Source organism: Phodopus roborovskii, unplaced genomic scaffold (assembly GCF_943737965.1).
Source record: "Phodopus roborovskii unplaced genomic scaffold, PHOROB, whole genome shotgun sequence".
In the NCBI taxonomy this organism is placed as follows: domain Eukaryota; kingdom Metazoa; phylum Chordata; class Mammalia; order Rodentia; family Cricetidae; genus Phodopus; species Phodopus roborovskii.
The window spans coordinates 25,623,393-25,637,469 of record NW_026126480.1 but is presented as its reverse complement, the minus strand read 5'-3'; the positions used below and the strand labels follow the sequence as shown (position 1 = coordinate 25,637,469).

General features: G+C 43.1%; 1 protein-coding gene across 2 annotated transcripts in view; it reads right to left on the bottom strand.

Annotated features, from left to right (window-relative positions):
* Nucb2 (nucleobindin 2) overlaps positions 1-13,312 on the bottom strand; it is a 32,296-nt gene extending 18,984 nt beyond the window's left edge. The window contains exons 1-2 of one of the 2 annotated variants that reach the window (XM_051192767.1): positions 13,158-13,299; positions 7,502-7,664 (exon numbers count right to left, since the gene is read on the bottom strand). The gene's annotated coding sequence lies outside the window, so the exon portion shown is untranslated. Of the gene's footprint in view, positions 1-7,501; positions 7,665-13,157 lie in introns of both variants that reach the window. The other variant, XM_051192765.1, reaches the window with a different exon arrangement.
* Between the last annotated feature and the right edge of the window lie 765 nt (positions 13,313-14,077).

Genomic DNA, 14,077 nt, shown 5'->3' with positions numbered 1-14,077 from the left:
TGTGTGTGTGTGTGTGTGTGTGTGTGTGTGCGCGCGCGCGCGCGCGCGCACGTGCTTATGCGTGTGCATGTGTGTGTGTAAATTACATGATATAAAAACATCTTTCGAGGCATCTATATTAGGCATGCTTTATAATTTTACACTGTCTAAATTTTATATTCTTAGCAATTTCAATTTTTGTTCTATATCAGAAAAAACATGATCTGCTTTCTTCATAATTGTCTTGATAATTCTGTCAACTTTTATTTAAGAATGGTGTTATATAAATTAAAGATTTTTCTAGCCCTTTGCAGGTCTTTACTTTTGAGTGACTTTGTGTCTTAATTCATCTTAGGCCAATTTTATTTGAAGTCAGCACTGCTAAACAAGTTGTGTTCTTATTAGTGTGCTAATAAAAAAAAGCATGTGAATGTATATACACATACACACTGTTTTATATAACTGCCAACCTCTGCCTTCTTTCCTTTTGTTTTCATTTATTTACTTATTGTGTGCATGTGTGCACATGTGTCATGGTGAACATATAAAGGTCACAGGAGAACTTTTAGGAGTCAGTTCTCTCCTCCCATTAAGCAAGTGCAATCTCAGCCTTCTTCTCTTTAAATTTTCTTTTAGATTTATTTATTTCATGTGAGTGTTTTGGCCTGCATGTATATCTATGTGCCACATCCATGTAGTGCTTGAGGAGCTCAGAAGAGGTGGGGGGTTGATCCCCTGAAACTGGAGTTACAGTTGCCAGCTGCCATGTGGATTCTGGGAACCAAATCTGGGTCCTCTGCAAGAGCAACAAACACTCCTAACCACCGAGCCATCTCTCCAGTCCCAACTGCCTGCTAATTCAAATATTTCCTGTTTAAATTTACTCAGATTACTGATTCTGTACTTCATCAACTTAATTCATGATTCTTTAGCTTAACAACTTAGAAATCAGGAATTGTCTTTCAGTTAATTGAAAAAAAAAAAAATCTGAATGGCCAGGCGGTAAGAGCAACAAGGCTTTACTACCCAAATGTCATAAACTTCATTATAGTTTTTTTGTCATAACCTCAGACCTTTCACATTATTGTTTATGTCTTGCTGGTCTACTCCATGGTGCATGCCCATGACCATAGCACTCAGAAGTCATAGGCAGGACAGCAGAGTTTGAGGCCATCCTGGGCTACACACAAACAAAAGGCTGCAGACATAGTTCGTAGTGGAATGCTGGGCAAGCATACACAGAGCCCTAAATTCAATCTCCAGACCTACAAGGAAAAGGGGTTATAGTTTGGCATTCCAGTGCTCTTCTGTAAGCTGAGGAAATGAAGCAGCTGGATGAGGCAAACATTGCTGTTAGAGGAACAACCTGGCCTCCTCTTTTATGGGCCTAACTGCTTTACCAGACTTCGGACTGGAAACTACTACACAAGGCAGTATTACTTTACTCTACATTGTGACACACAACAAAATTCCCTATGAGCAGTTGCAGAGCACAGTTGAGGGCAGCAGAAACTGACTAGAGGTCCAATGTGTTTTCCCAAGAACTGAGCTGATATGATGGATGTGCCCATCACTAAGGCAAATGTCAAACTGTCAGTAATGTCCTCCTAGCACTGAGCAGGAATTTCATAACTTCCAGCGATGTGTAACATAAGGAAAGAATGGCTGAGCATATAACTCAGTGGTTGAGTGCTTATTTAGCATGTGTCAGGCAAAAGGCTTGACCCTAGCACCCACAGGATGAGGGTCAAAGCTGATTTCAGTCAATGGGGAACACTGACAAACTTCTGATGCTCTCTCACACGCCTCAAAATAATAACACTAAAGTGACAAAGAAACTGGCATAAGAGAATGAGCTTTTGCTCTTTTGAAACAAGGTCTTACTATGTAACTTAGGCTGGCATCAAACTCACAGTGACCCTCCTGCCTCAGCCTCCTAAATGTTGAGATTACAGGTATGCAACAGCATACATACAATGTTTTTTTTTAAATGTTTATTTATCTGTTTGTTTTTGGACAAGCTGGTCTAGTTAACCAAGAATGGCTTTGAAACTTCTGATCCTTGGGATCCTCCTGCCTCTACCTCCTGGGGCACTGAGATTATGGATGTACACTGATGTGCTCAGTTTATGCACTGGTGGGGACTGACCCCAAGGCTTTGTGCATGCTAAGCAAGCACTCTGCAGACTGAGCCATTCCCAGCCCACTACCTTTGGTTCCTGCAGACTTGTTTACTGGAATGCTCATTTCATCAGGTCACACCAGATATTTCCACGATGACTATGAGGATGCCCACAGTGCAGGCCTCTCTTGAAGAACACTGAATCTAGTAGGTCCACACCCTGGGATGAACCCAGGACTTCCTTCATCCAAGCAGACACTCTACCAACTAAACTGCATCTCCAGGCCATGAGTGGGTTTTTAGAGCACTCCACTGAAGGATTATCAGAAAAACAGCAGGCCACAGCTGCTGACACATTACATTTGAAACTGCAAAGCAGCTTTCCCAAAGATGTTGCCGTGTGCTCTCGTGGGGGTGGCAGCAACACCAGCTAAGGAAGAGTGGCTAAATCTGGTTGAATGCTGAAGAGTCCGGCGTAACCTGATGAGCTTGTTAGCTTAGCTCCTGAAGCATTCTGATACCATGTGGATGAGCAGTTAAGGAACAAGACACCTGGAAAAGAACACAGATTGGTAGTGTTGCTCCACAGCTGACAGCTGTCAGTGCTTCTGGTTAACAAACCATTTAAAGAGTTTGGGGAAGAACACAGAGCTGAAAGCCGTCTGCCAGCTTATGGTCACACAGGAAAACTCCAGCACCAAAGCTTGGGAAATTCAAGTTTACAGGATTAGAAGAAACTCCCGGGCAATGGGGCCTGACAAGAAAACACAGGACTGGAAAGATGGTGCAACACTTAAGGGCACTGGCTGCTCTTCCAGGGGTCCACAGTTCAATTCCCAGCATGTGATACACAGATACACAGGCTAACCAGTCATACATAAAAGAAGAATAAATATTTTTATAGATGCAGCACAGAAGCTGTATGTCTGATCTTTAAAGGCTCTTTTAGTAAGCAAAATGGAACTGTACGTGACACAAGTACAGTTGCCTCAGGTTTCACTGGCAGCAATTTTTTTCCCTACATGCCCTACATGACAGTCTTGTGTCCTGTCAAGGAAACACGGGAATCCTAAGTGTGGAATCTACCATGTTCGCTAGGACTTCCTATTTACCTGGACGTTTAATACTCACTGCCTCTGCTTCTTACATCATGTGGAGAGCAGAGGAACCCTGAAGAAGTCAGCTCACGTCTTCCACCTGGGTCAGTGGACAGGGCCCAGGTTCTAGGCTCGGCAGCAGCGCCTTCACCTGCTGAGCCGCCTCAACAGCCCCATTGCTCTCTCCTTCCTGATCAATGGAAACCATTCTAGCCATGGTGGCACACACCTTTAATCCCAGCACTCAGGATGCAAAGGCAGGAGGATCTCTGATTCTTTTGAGGCCAGCCTGATCTACAGAGTGAGTTCCAGGATAGCCAAAACACAGAGGAACCCTATCTCAAAAACAAAAAGAAAAAGAAAAAAGAAACAATTTTAAATATATCCCCCCATAAGATTTTAGTCTTTTGTGCTCATTCTAAATGTTACTAGAACAATTAACTAAACACTGCATAGGTCCTTAATAAAGACTCAATAAATGTCAACTGTTACAGCAACAGAAGAAATGGAATGTGTTCACATGACAGAGAAATCTCTTTAAAGATCAACATGATATCAAAAGTGACAGATCCATTTACAGACTTTCATCAAGTGGGAAATGTATGACTCTTTCACAGGAGAGAACTGAGGAAGGAGAGGGTAACCCATTCGACATCCCTGACCCCGTCAGTAGGAATGGCCATCTTTCCTGTTCATTCTCCTCCTTCTAATACAGACCCTGAAAGGAGACAGTGTGCCAACTGCTGACCAGGAGACGGAGCCAAACATTACAGGCTGACAATAACCTCTCTAAGGGCAGAATAAACTCACTGTACAGGCCAGGTTGGTCTCCTTCTAAATAGCCAAACAGTCCTGCCTCACCCTTCCTAATGTTGAGATCACAGGCAGGAGCCACCACATCTAGTAGGATATAGTAGGATGTTTTGTTTTGTTTTGTTTTGTTTCTCCAGATTGCCTTGAACTTACTATATAGCCAAGGACCTGAATCTTCCTACCTCCATCTTCTGGGTGTTAAGACTATAGACATGCACCTTCACACCCAGTTCATAAGGTGCCAGCAACGGACTCCAGGGCTTGGTGCATGCCAGGCAAACACTTGACAAATGAGTGCATCCCCAGCCCCATGATAAGAAAATATGAAATATACTGGTTCAGAAAGAATCAGAGCCTTCCCCTATGTATCCAGTAAATTCAAAAGAAGCCTTCCAAGCCCAGAAAAAAACAAATCAAAGCTGTGACTCACACACCTAGCCAGATTTCTTAGCTGTGAAATCACTCAAGTAGTCAAGAAGTTATCCAGTTAGGAGTATAAAGTGTAATTGTGTGTGTGTGTGTGTGTGTGTGTGTGTGAGAGAGAGAGAGAGAGAGAGAGAGAGAGAGAGAGAGAGAGAGAGAGAGAGAGAGAATATTGTGTGGTGGTGTGTGTTCACGTGCAAGGCAGAGAGGCTGGGGCTACAGATACATAAGAGATCATGCCCAGCTCTGTACCTGAGTTCTGGGAATTTTTGTTTTGTTTTGATTTGGATTTTGGGTTTTTGAGACAGGGTTTCTCTCTGTAGCCTTGGAGCCTATCCTGGAACTTACTCTGTAGATTAGACTGGCCTCTAACTTACAGAGATCCGCCTGCCTCTGCCTTGAGTGCTGGAATTAAAGGCATGCTGCCACCACCACCATCCAGCGAGTTCTGGGAATTTGAACTCGGATCCTCATGCTTGCACACCAAGCCTTCTTACCCACTGAGTCATCTTCTTAGCTCTGCCCCTGACTTTGTGAATCTTTTTTCTTCCTCCCTTTCCCAAATAAATTTCTCCTCCCATAATCCTCCCTTTTGTTCTTCTTTTTAAGGCTGAAGTGTATTTTCTTTTAACAAATGTTTATGTGTTAAGTATTCACATCAGATATTACAAAAGAAAGCAAAAATAAGTAGGATAAATGCTTCTTCAACTTGGAAGTCTTTAATATTGTGAGAGAGACAGGTTATTCAATAAGCAATACACAGAACAGCCATTTTTCTGTTAATGAAAAAAATTGATAAATTTTATTTTATTCATTTAGTTTTATATATGTGGGTATTTTGCCTGCATGTATGTCTATGCACCATGAGTATGTAGTACACACAGAGGCCAGAAAAGGATGTCAGATCTCCTGGGACTGGAGTTACAGTCAATTATGAAACACTTTGTAGGTGGTGGGACTTGAACCCAGGTCTACTGGTAGAGCAGCCAGTGTTCTTAACTGCTGAGCCATCTCTCCAGCCCTGAAAAAAAAACATTTTTTCTTTAAACTAAGCTGAGCCCAGCATGTAGGAGGCTAAGACATGAGGAATGGTAGCAAGTGTGAGGCTAGCCTGGACTAGAGTAAGACTTTGTCAAGCCACCAAAACAAAAGTTGAGATATTAGCATGGTATTCAGGGATAGACATATTTAGTTTGATGACTCAAATGTCAGGTGCCTTTTAAATCCAACGAGAGGCTCAGAAGACACTGAATATAGGCGAGAACTTGCTTAGAGTTCCAGGGCTGCACAAAACCCGGCATGGTGGTTCCTGCCTGTAATCCCCACACTAGAGAGGTAGAAGTTAAAGAATCAGAAGTTCAGTGTCATTTTCAGTTCCACAGTGAGATCAAGGCCAGTCGGAAGTTGTGCACCACTATACCTGGCCACGCCCAAGAACAGTACAAGAGCTTATGAAATGTAAACACATTTCATAGACATAAAATCTTAATCTCTCTTTATCTCCTGCCTATAAACACTAAACTACTGATTGATTCCTTAGATTCTTCCTCACTTGAAATTCCATTCCCTGAATTGCTGTTTCATTTTCTCAAGGTTGTTAATTTTTGGTTTTGTTTTGTTTTTCAAGACAGGGTTTTTCTGTATTGCTTTGGAAGTTTCCTGGAACTTGCTCTTATAAACCAGGCTGGCCTGGAACTCACAGAGATCTGCCTGCCTCTGCCTCCTGAGTGCTGGGATTAAAGGTGAGTGCCACCAATGACTGCTTTAATTTAAATTCACCTTATTACACCAAAATAACAACTGAAATTTGTATCCCAGGCTAGCCTCCAACTCCTAATCCTCCAGCCTTTACCTACCTCTAAGTTCTAGGATTGTAGCCATGTCCCACAAAACCTAGCCATCTGAACACCAACGGGTGTACTGTGTGACCATCCCAAATGCAAAGAATACACCAAGAGGGGATACACTTATCAACACAGTCACTTTTGAGGACTGGTCAGGTGACACCCTTGGGAAAAGGTGTCTATCATTCTAGTGTCTTGTTTACATAACTGCTTGCAGTTGGACAGGTGTCAGCTCATCTCTACACAACCATCAGTTGGACAGCAAATACCCACTGAACACATATGGGTGGTTGTTTTTAAATAACCAGAACAAACCTCCAAACAAGAGCAAGGTAACTCTGTAATGAATCATGGAATGAAAGAAAAACAGAGCCAAGCACCAGGGCACAGGCCTGTAACAGCAACTCTAGAGGCAAGCTAGTTCAACAGACTGGCTGTATTTTGAGTTCCAGACCAGCCAGCCAGGACTATATAGCAAGTTCCTCTCAAAAAAAAAAAAAAAAAAAAAAAAAATCCAAAGAATTAGAAGAAACAAACAAACAAACCAAGAAAATAACAGAAATGTAGTATAGCAGGCAGATTACTTCTTTCTCTAGGCAGCGGTCAGGCGGAGGTGTGCTCCTGTCACTGAAGGGACATAAGTCCTTGCCAGTGAGAAGAGTAAGCTCCACTTCTACCTGTGGCTGAAGCTTCTGCTTTCCTGCTGATACCCAAATGACTCCTTCCTTCTCAGAAGCACAAACCCCATTTCATTGAGGGTAGTCACATATCCAGCTATGCTTCCTTGAAGCCTGAGCTTTCGTTCAGGGAGTCTCCAAAGAGAGAGAATGCATTTTTCTTTTTCTTGTCTTTGCCTGGCTGCCTGGAAACCCACTGTGGCAGGGGAGGTCTGGCAGCCATCTTTGATTCTGGGAACTATGGGAACCTTAGCGGCATTGATCAAGAACTAGAAGATTAGGTCTCTTGGACTACTTTATGAAGTCACTCTGCCTATTCTGAATGTGACTTCAAGAATTATTTTAGGGGCTGGAGAAATGGCTCTGCATTAAGAGCTGACCTCAACCTCTCAGAGATCAGCCTGCCTCTGCCTCCTGAGGGCTCGGATTAAAGAAGCGTGCCACCACCAACACTATCAACAGGTTTCTTTTCTGTCTGTTTTCTTCCCTGTTGGTAGTGATAGCTGGTTTTGTTTGTAACAAAAGAATTCGTCTATGAGTACTCACCTTCAAACAGGCAAAAGGTTTTACCTTTTTTCCCCCTTGTTTTTCCGCAGATGAGGCCACTGAGAGCTCAAGGGGTAAGATGATCTATACAATATTAAGTTTTGGAGAACAGGTCCTGGCTCCTGGCCCAGTTATTTTCCCTTGAGAAACTGACTCTTGGATTCTAAATGGAGAGAGAGAGAGATTAAATATAACAATGAATTATAATGTATTCTTATTTAATGGGAGTAGTACACAAGAATATGTGCTATTATATACATATTATACACTTAGTAGGAAAGAAAAGTATCAAATTAGCAGGGCATGGTGGCCCATGCCTTTAATCCTAGTTCTGGAGGCAGAGGCAGGATAATCTCTGTGAATCTTAGACCAGACTGGACTACAAAGAGTGTTCCAGGATAGCCAGGACTATGAAGAGAGACCCTGTCTCAAAAAAATGAAAAAAGAAAGAAAAGGAAAGACCAAAAGAGGGAGGGAGGGAGGGAAGAAAGGAGGGAGGAGATTAGGAAGGAGAGAAGGAGGGAAGAAGAGAGGGACAGAGAGACAGAGGAAGGGAGGAGGAGGGAGGGAGGATGTGAGAGGGAGGGAAGAAGGGAGGGAGGAGATTAGGAAGGAGAGAAGGAAGGAAGGAAAGAGGGACAGAGAGACAGAGGAAGGAAGGGGGAGGAAGGGAGGGAAGGAGGGAGAACAAGAGAGAGGTATCATGTTTTTTATGACCTGTCAGTTTACTGGTAAAATAAACAGTCAAAGGCCAGAACAAACTGCCTAAGTTGCACCACACTGGACAGAACTCAAGATAAGAGCATTTGTTTTTCTCAATAAATACACAGACTTTATGACAAACACTGTGGTGGTTTGAATAAGAATAGCTACCATAGGTTCATATATTTAAAAGTTTAGGGAGTGGCACTATTTAAAAGCATTAGGAGGTGTGACATTGTTGGAGGAAATGTGTCATTGAGGGTGAGCCACGCCAGGCCCAGTGGCTCTCTCTTGCTGCTGCCTGTGGATCCAGATGTAGAACTCTCAGGCTCCTTCTGCCTGCATGCCGCCATGCTCTCCACCATGATGATAATGGAATAAGCTTCTGGACTGTAAGCAAGCCCCAGTGAAATGCTTTCCTTTATAAGAGTCACCATAGCCATAGTCTTTCCAGCTCCAAGGATGACTCATTCTGTTAAATCCTTAGCTGGAAAGCCAAGTATGATGCTATACAACCTGTTGATCCAGCATGAGGGAAAAAACAGGGGATCAAGGCCAGTCCAGGCAAAATGAGACTGTCTCAAAAAAAAAAAAAAAATTAAAGAATTAACAAATTCTTTTTTTTTAAACTTCTATTGATTCTTTGAAGTTTTCACATACTGCATCCTGTTCCAGTCCAGCTCCCCCTCCCATCCGCCCTTGCAACCTCTCCCCACAAACAAAACAAGATTTAAAAGAAAAACCAAACACCAAACCTGACAAACAAAATAAACCAAAGCAAAACAAGAAAGGGGAGGGGGTTCATCATAGAATTAACAAATTCTTAACTTAAATATTTCTTTTTACTTACTACTGCCGTAAAACAACTAACTTGGAGGTGGTAAGATGGCCTAGTGGGTAAAGGCACTTGCCACCAAGCTTGACATACCTGAGACCCAGAAACCAATTGGTGGAAGAGACCTGACTTCTGAAGTTGTCCTCTGACCTTCCACATGCATGCCATGGCACACACATACAAAAATAAATATTAAAAGTATTTTTATTAGGCTGGAGAGATGGCTCAGCAGTTAAGAGCACTGCCTCCTCTTCCAAAGGTCCTGAGTTCAATTCCCAGCAACCACATGGTGGCTCACAACCATCTGTAATGAGATCTGTTGCCCTCTTCTGGCCTGCAAGCATACATGCAGGCAGAACATTGTATACATATTAATAGATAAATCTTTAAAAATATTTTAATTAAACTAACCCCAGTTTGTCACAGATGTGTTGTTGTTGTTATTATTATTATTATTACATTTTATGTGTATGTGTCTACTCATCTGTACGTGTACCATATGCAGATGCCTGTGGGAGACAGAAGGGGGTGTCAGAGCCTCTGAAACAGAAGTTATAGGCAGTAACTTCCTGTGCGCAGCCTGATGTGGGTTCTGCAAGAGCAGCAAGTGCACTTACCCACTAAGCTATCTCCCCCTGCCACAGAGATCAAAACCAGTACATTTCAAAGCCTTTTCTGAAACCCCACTACATAAAACAAGACACACATGTTTAAACTCAATGCTGAACAGAAGTCTTTCTATGTAGTCTGCAAAGAAAACAAGCAAATCAAACCTCTTCAGATTTTAGTAACCGATGTCTTTTTAGGTGCTGTATTAAATATAAGCCCATCTATATAAAGGAGTGAGAATATGCAGGTTATATTTTGTACATGACTTCAATACAGCATAGTAAAAACCAAGAAATGGCACATTGAACCCTAGGCTCATTCATTTATTTGCCTATTACTTGTACTTTCCTCACCCCCTCCCTAAACAAGAGTTCTACCACCAAGCCGTATCCTTAGTCTGTGATTTGATTTTCCTAACCATAAGACTGAATTAAACTGGATGACTACTACCTGTAATCCCAGAATTCAGGAGAGTAAGGTAGGAGATTGCCTTAAGTTTGAGGCCAACCTGGGCTGTACAGTGAGTTCCAGGACAGCCTGGACTACATGAAACTTGTTTTAAAATTAAAATACAAATTATTCTTAACACATTTTAATTTTTTTATTTTTATTCGTGTGTGTGTATGTGTGTGTGTGTACGAGAGAAAGAGAGAGAGAGATAGAGAGAGAAAGAGAGAGAGAAAGATGTGTGTGAGTGTGCCTGGAGAGGCCAGAAGAGGGTGTCATCTCCTGTACTGGAATTGCAAATGTCTGTGAACTGCTGGACATGGGTACTGGGAACATAATACAAATCCTCTGGAAAATCCAGCATTCCCAATCTCTGAGCCAGCTGTGCAGTCCACATACTATCACTTTTAAGAATTCTGCTTTAATTTTCCTTATTTATATATTTATGTATGTGGACATGAGCTCCATGGCATTCAAACAGAAGTCAGAGAACAACCTGGAGGAGTTGGTTCTCCTCCTCCACCTTGACATGGCTATGGGATTGAACTCAGATCATCAGGCTTGGCAGCAAGTGCCTTTACCCTCAGACACATCTTGCCAGCCCTGCAATATGGGGGGACTGGCACTTGATCCTTCCAGATCGCAAATACTCAAGGAAATATTTTGCAGACACCAGCCACTTAAAGGGTCCTTAGAAAGTAGGATACAATTTTAACATATACTATTCTACCATTTGACAGCAGAGATGCACAAAACATGCTAAAACAAAGACACTAGAATTAATGCTCATAATTAATTTTAAAATTAATTTTAAAATTCTTGTGATTTCATTTCAATTTGTATTTAGTGAACACAACCCAACTTGGCAAAAAGCATGCTGTGGCTTGGTGTCACAAATCTATAATCTCAGCACTCAGGAGGCTGACACTGAAGGATTTTGGTAAGATCCAGGCCAACCTTGGCTACATATAGAATCTGAGCCTATCCTGTCTTAAACAAACGAAAAGAATACTGAAAGAATATATAAACTGTGTGAGGGGTTGGAGAAATGGTGGTTGGGGAAATAGGAGTTAAGGAGACGGCTGTCAGTAAACTGTTGACCACGTAAGCATAGGACCTCAGTTTGGATCCCAAGCACCCACATAAAAAGCCAGGCAAGATGCATGCCTATAATCCCAGCATTAGGGAGGAAGAGACAGGAGGATCCCTGGAGCTCCTTCCCAGCTAGTATAGCCATATAGCTGAGCTCTAGGTCTCAAAACATTCAGTGGAAAGTGATAGAGGGACTGAAATGGATCACTGGCCTACACACACACACACACACACACACACACACACACACACACACACACACACAGTATGAAACAAACAGTAAATACTTTGGGAGAACAGAGAAAAGTAAACACAACAGGGGCTCCACCACAGGTGGGTGGGTAAAATCAGAAAGCCCTAAGAACAGTATCTATAGATCCGCAAGAAGGCAGATAGATGTTTTTAAATTTTATTTATGATTGTTTGTGTGGAGGTCCAAGGACAATTTACAGGAATTGGTGTCCTCCTCCTACCAAATGGACCACCGAGATCAAACCCAGAAGGACATCAGGCTTGCCTGCAAGAGACTTTATTCACTGAGCTATCTAGATGGCTCTCAGGAATGAATTTTTGATCTACGCCAGATAAACCAGATGTTCAGAGTTTCTGTGTTCAATAACTAGAGTGATACTGAGATCTCATTTGTAATTCTAAATTTCCATGGTTTTAATATTCTACACTATTGTGTTAACCGAACATGTGTTGAAACATTCATTCATTATTTGTTGAATTTGCTTGAGTTTTATAAAACTATAACAATTTAAATGAGGAAAACTCCTGATGCAATATCTAAGAAGGACAAGACAAAATAATCTATGTATTATAGGAGTCCAATTACTTAATAAAACCTTAAGAAGCAATTTAAATAACCAAAGGCTATTTGGTCCAAATGCTTGACACAATCCCATCATCTCCAGAGTTTAGGGCAATCTCAACATTTAAACTATCCTATAGAAAACTCCCACAATCAAACATACTTCACTATAACAAATATTTCCATTTAAGGTGTGTGTGTGTGTGTGTGTGTGTGTGTGTGTGTGTGTGTGTGTGTGTGTGTCTGCTATCCATGCTAGTATCGATTTCCTAAGCTCAGTGGCAAAAGATCGTCCTGCCTCAGGCTCCCCTAAGAGCTGGGATTTTGTGAGTCACCGCTTCCTGCCTTTTGTTAAAATCAGGGTGGGTTTTCTTTTTTTCTTTTTCTTTTTTTTGGAGGAAGGGGGCTAGTATTTATATTCATCCACAGATTTAACAGAGCCTTAAATAAGAAACAAGATAATAGTACTCAGCATTCAATTTATGTAAAAGGTATAAATCATCAGAACCATTTTCCTGTTCATTTTCGTTCTGTCCCCCTCCACCTCTTTCTGATTTTGCAAAATAACTGCCATGTAAGACAGCTGCCTGCATCAACCACAATAACCACATCAGCCCACCAAGTTAACATTCAGCAGGTGCAACAAGAAAGTACTATCTTTCTCTTCCCCTAAATCGAAAGGGCTCCTCTTTCGCCTAATTTGTCACTTTGGGGAAAACGCTACTACCGCTGGCACCAACTTTCTCCTTAGTGGCAAAAGATGCTGGCTTCACATACCCCCCGGGAAGTGCTGTGTTCCTAGGCCTAGCTTTGCTTCGCAGCGCTGAGCATCTGCACGAATTGATAGGTTCAGAGTCCTCACCAGTGGGCATCCCCCTCACCCACGGACCCCGCCCCAGTCTTGGTCCAGCACCTACACTGCCCACTTGTGTCATCGACCCCAAAGAAAGCTCAGGTGCCCTGCAGCAAGAGTAGCGGTGGAGAAGATCCGGAACCTAGGACTACAGCTGGGAGACCCTCCCCAGCTCTGCCAGCCCACAACTCGGCCATCTAAGCTCACAGCCCGAGCAGGACAAGCGAAGACCTGCGTCCTCTCTCCTCGGAGCCGCCCAAGCCTCCCCGAGACCGGGATATGCACCCAGCTCCGTGCTACTGACCTTCTCTGTAGGGTCTCCGCGTGCGAGGTTAAGCCGAATGATGCCAGCCGCGTGAACTCCAGTCTTTCCCAGCCCACGGCCCTCCGCCGTGCTCTGTTCCACAGCCTCCTGCGTGCCCGCCTCCTGGTTGCCTTGGTGACTGCCTCCGCCCCCCACAGCCACTAATTGGTCTGGCTCCGGATCGCGGAGGACGCCTATTGGTGAGTTGGTCCAGGGACGCACCTACGCGAAGGAGCTTCGGTAAGATCTAGCCAAGAGGGACGTGGCGCTCTCCGACGCAGGCGAGGAGGCCGCGCCTCTTCCTTAGCTTGCTGTTCTGGACTACTTTGTAGAGGAGGACTTAGGCGGTGAGGTGTTTCCCGGGGATCTCCCACAAAATCTTAGGCTTTTGGTCTCTGTGCCTGCCGCGCCCAGAATGGTGGAGAAAAGGGTAGCAGGCCTCTTGCGAGTCAAGAGCCTCTTTCTTGAAGGGACTCAGAATAGTATTTAACCGTACGTGCCCTCGTTATCCTGGGCCTTGAGTCACTGTGGCTTAATTGCATCTATCTCATTTTTATCTTTCGCACATCTTCAGAAACCGCTTTCTCCTCTCTCTGCTCCGTGGAGCGGAGACATCTTCGTCTCATTTTAACCATGGTGCTCTTAGATGCACATGGTGGGAGGGTTAGAAAAGCCTTTAGAACCTTGGGGCTGGTTTGGAAGCTTGAGTACCAGTTACAGCTTACTGATCTTTAAATTTTTTTTTCTAAAAAAAAAAAAAAAAGACCCTAGGTTGTGTATTAGGATCTCCTTGCTGCAAATAAAAGCTAACAAAAGTAATTAAGGAAAGAGGATTTATTTTGCCACGGTTTAAGTGTGAGCTTTCAGTATGGCCGCAGAAGCAGCTGGTCACAAGGCATCCCAGTTAGGAAGCAGAGAGA